Raw genomic sequence first — 4,906 nt, 5'->3', positions numbered from 1 at the left:
TAAAAAGTTTGGGAACCACTGATTTAGGTTATATAAAGATTTATATTTGTGTAGCCTTTGTTTTTAGGGTTATTAACAAAGCTTATTATGACCAGTAATATTTGGGGTCACAAGTTTTTGCCATGGATATTTTGTGGGTCAGAAGATAAAAAGTTTGGGAACCACTGATTTAGGTTATATTAACAACTAAAAGTCCTCACAAAAGTCTCATTTAAAGCTAGGGGTGGTATTAAAGTTTATTTTCTGATGCATCGCAATGTGGCTATGAAAGGTTCTAATTGAATATAAAAATTGTCAAAAATTTAGTACTATTTAAAGTTACTGATTATTACGTAAGGAATGCTAAAGGAAGAACCATAAAGTTTGGACCCTGACTGTCTGTGGTTCGCATACAGCAGAGACCAGAACAGGCTAACAGAGACACGACAGCTTCTTCCTTATTGAAGGTCAGTGATTGGAAGTTTACAGATTCTACTCGCTTTAGTAGAAGTATCCACCAAAAGAAGAGAGAAGAAAAAACAGCCCATTCTCATTCCCAACTCTTCATTTATTGATGCTTGTCCAAGGTTCCCTCTGCGGGTAACCCCTTCGCGTCAGTTATTTATGAGATGTGAACAAAGAGGAGGAACCCATTGTCATATTTCTGAAAAGTGTAGAAAATGTACGACAACTAAATCATCCCAAACCCTAAATTTAACTTCTATTATCCCTAGACATCCTATCCCTGACCTCACTACCTAAAATTAACCAGTAATCCTGATCCTTAATTTTAACCATGGACCATGAACTATGACCTAAAACCCTATGCGGCGCCGCGAACCCGGAAAAGCCTCCATTAATGACGCGAGGGGGTTACCTGACGTGTCAAAACCAGACACAGAGGGAACCTGGACCAAGCATCAATATGTGACAGGTAGGAGAGTGAGAAAAACTGTGTTAAAAGTGTGTTTGCAAAAACAGCTAAGAGCAGCTATTAGCTGCCACTGCCAACAGARGACCATCAATTGCATCAGAATTTTCACTCAAGTTAGTAAAGGTTGAATTAGTCCATCTCAACTCATATTTGGACATATTCACATCTGCATTCAGTTCAGTCTTTTAAAGAACTATGTTTCACACCAGAGCAACAATAGAGCGTGGTAACTGCAGCCATTTCCACACTCTACGACAGGGGTGTCAAACTCCTGTCCTCGAGGGMCGCTATCCTGCATGTTTTAGAGGTTTTCTTGCTCCAACACACCAGATTTTGATCGCTGGGTAATTAACAGGCTTCTGCCCAATTTGAAGAGTTAATTCAATCACTGAATCAGGTGTGTTGGAGCTGGAAAACCTCTAAAACATGCAGGATAGCGGCCCTCGAGGACTGGAGTTTGACACCCCTGCTCTACGACCAAAACAACGTTGTGAAAAAAACTGAAAAAAGTCATGGGCGTAGGTGGGGGTGATGAGTAATTAATAATTAATAGACAAATGGATTCTTATAAGCATTTACATGCATGTAGCTTGACATTCTACAGTCAGAAAGAGGCAGAGAAAAAAAACTGCTCTGACGAGTTGATGTCACTCAGAGCAGAAGCTGGAGTCTCAGAAAGACTTTGGCCCTTATTATGTCAAACAGATCAAAATAAGTCCACCTACGTCTTTCAAAAGTTTTAGGTTTCAAAATGTTCTGAATATTCGTCTTTGCGCTGTAGGCATTTCCTTAACAGCAACAGGAAAACATACACAACAAAACATATTTTGTTTGGTAAAACATCTACAATGTAAGGCCAAATTGGACGTTAAAAAGGGAAATCACGACTCTTGGGGCTTAAACGATTCATCAAGTAAAAAAAAGGTCAWAAATGTTTGTTTCAATGCTTCAAGTGATTATGCACTGCACTCTGACCTCTAACAAACAGAACACGCTTACATTACATTATGAAAGATGATGGAAAACAGAGAATAAACACTATCATGCAAAAGAAGAGTGGTAAATATGCTGAACTCTTATGGCACTTTATTCAGTCCCTTTGGACTCCAACGTGCTTTACAGACATCCACCCATTCATACACACATTCATACACTGATGGTGGTAAACTACAGGGGTTAGACAATGAAACTGAAACACCTGTCATTTTAGTGTGGGAGGTTTCATGGCTAAACTGGACCAGCCTGGTGGCCAATCTTCATTAATTGTACAATGCACCAGTAAGAGCAGAGTGTGAAGGTTCATTTAGCAGGGTAAGAGCACAGTTTTGTTCAAAAWATTGCAATGCACACAACATTATGGGTGACATACCAGAGTTCAAAAGAGGACAAATTGTTAGTTCACGTCTCGCTGGAGCATCTGTGACCAAGACAGCATGTCTTTGTGATGTATCAAGAGCCACAATATCCAGGGTAATGTCAACATACCACCAAGAAGGATGAACTACATCCAACAGGATTAACTGTGGACGCAAGAGGAAGCTGTCTGAAAGGGGTTTGTTTGGGTTAAAACCAGGTGTTTCAGTTTCAGTGTCTAACCCCTGTGCAGCCACACTGACAGAGGCGGGGCTGCCATGCACGGGTGGCAACCGTTAGTGATCATGGCAGCTGATTAGTGATCACCATTAGTAGGCAAGGCGGGTGAAGTGTGTTTCCCAAGGTCACAATGACTGACACAGCTGAAATGGGGTATCAAACTGGCAACCCACCAGCTACAGGACAACAAGTTAAGACTGAACAAATGACTTGCATATATCTGAATAAATGACCTTTCCTCACAGCTCCAGGATACAACGTTACAATTTTGCTGGAATAAATACTAACAAATTATGCTATTTTGTGCTAGCATATTTCCATGCAAAAAGCACACTCTTAGGAAATAGAGGCAACTGCTTTTATTGTGGCGGCACGGTGGCTCAGTTGGTAGAGCTGATGCTTCTCAGCAAGAAGGTCACCGGTTCAAATCCCAGTCCAGGAACCTTTCTGGGTAGAGTTTGCATGTTCTTTCCGTGCATGCGTGGGTTCTCTCCAGACACTCCGGCTTCCTCCCACAGACCAAAAACATGACTGTTAGGTTAATTGATAACTCTAAATTGTCCCTAGATGTGAGTGAGAGAGTGAATGGTTGTTTGTCTCGTTTGTCTCTATGTGTGGCCCTGTGATGGACTTGCGACCTGTCCAGGGTGTACCCCGCCCCTCGCACTGTCACTGCTGGCTATGGGCACCAGTGRCCCTGAAAGGAAGAAGCGTGTACAGAAAATGGATGGATGGATGGATGCTTTTATTGTTGTCCAAACCAAAGCCTTCCAGGAAATTGGAAAAGAAAGCTGGGCATCACTAATTTAGCACATGTATATTCAAATACTTRATTAATAATTTTGCTGTCTCTACATCCATCCATTTCACTGTAACACTTYATCACTGCCTGCCTTTTTCACAAGAAGTCAAAGCAACAAGCTCTCAAGWATTAGAAATATACAGCTTATTTAACTGACCGATTTAAATGGACAGTATTTGCCATTTTTTAAAAAGCSTGATAATGATCATGACAATTCATTTAAGGTGGTAGGAAAATATAGGTGCAACAGCAACTAAAACTACCTATATTTTTAAGCAAGAATKCTCTTCTATACATGTTTTAGATGTCCAAGTCCTTTTGAATGTTGCTAAATATGTTTGTTTAGATCAAATAAGCCCATAGGCTATTATTTTTAAAATGGTGTTGTATATCATCCATCAGTTGTCCTGATTTCTAAAGATCAGAATAGCCAAACAGAACCCATAATAGTCTATCAAGAACCACGCTGTATTTGAATGAGCAAATGTCTCARTAAAAGAGCCTGATTAGGATATCTACAAGCAGGCTCATGCAGGTCAGTTTAAAAGTCATCATTAAAACTATTCTGTGACAGATTGGTGTAAATTTGTCTTGGCAAGCAGCACAGGCTGGAAAAAGCTTTWGTCAAATGTGGTTTGTGTGTTTGTTTAGTGAGGGCTCAGTAACTCACCCGACTCCTCTGTAATGTACCACATCTATTATCTGTGCTACTTCAAATCAGGGAAGTTTCTTTCTTTTTAAGGTCAATGCAGCAGACTGACAAGTCACACGCTAGGTCATTTGTGAACTATTATTTTGATTCATCCACTGGCAACAAAACATACAGGYAGAAATGTCTATTTAAGTAAGTAAGTATAGTTTTATTTATTTGTAGTTTTGTGTCTATAGTTATGTCATGTAACCCTTTTGTTTAAGAAATAGAAAATGGCAACTCCTTATGAACTGATGTTCTAAAAACTGAAAGAGAGGACTAGTTACCAACTGCCAATGAGAGGCAAAAATAAACAATACTGTTTTGAAGGTGTGTGTTTGCGTGCGGACAGGTACTGCCTATTATAWAGGGACAATAGCTGGCATACACCCATACCCTTATCCTAACCTGACAGGTTAGGGTAAGGGGTCAGGGTTAGGCTGTAGAAATAATTGTCAGTGCAATGCCCCCATACAGATAGGTGTACTAGACCATGCGTGTGTCCATATCTATTCATGGGCCTGTCTGTTACTAAAATATACTGTGAACCACCGGAAGATTTTTAACAAAACTTGCAGACAGACGGTTATCATTAAAAGTACAAACTTTTGCAGTGTGTGATTCAAGATGGCTGTGTCAAAAATACAAAAAAATGATGATAACTCTGGCCATACAGTCTCACAATCTCTATATTAAAAATCCTATTTACGTAAAAAGGGTTGGAAAATTATTTAGTCCCAAGAAAAAAATTAATATTTGGGCCCTGCAAATTACAGTACATTGTTTATAAAGCCACATAACCAGATCTTAGTTTCTTACATTGTGTCATCATATTAGATAAAAACCAAAATCAAATTTTTAAGATATTCAGTCAACAAGACAAGTAATGCTGAATAAAGTTATATAT

At 39.4% G+C, this 4,906-nt stretch overlaps 1 protein-coding gene across 1 annotated transcript in view; it reads right to left on the bottom strand.

Annotated features, from left to right (window-relative positions):
- chl1b (cell adhesion molecule L1-like b) overlaps positions 1-4,906 on the bottom strand; it is a gene marked incomplete in the record, with an annotated part of 87,944 nt that overhangs the window by 82,378 nt on the left and 660 nt on the right.

This window comes from Austrofundulus limnaeus, unplaced genomic scaffold (genome assembly GCF_001266775.1).
Source record: "Austrofundulus limnaeus strain Quisiro unplaced genomic scaffold, Austrofundulus_limnaeus-1.0 Scaffold480, whole genome shotgun sequence".
Taxonomy (NCBI): Eukaryota; Metazoa; Chordata; class Actinopteri; order Cyprinodontiformes; family Rivulidae; genus Austrofundulus; species Austrofundulus limnaeus.
This window is presented reverse-complemented; position numbering and strand designations above follow the sequence as displayed.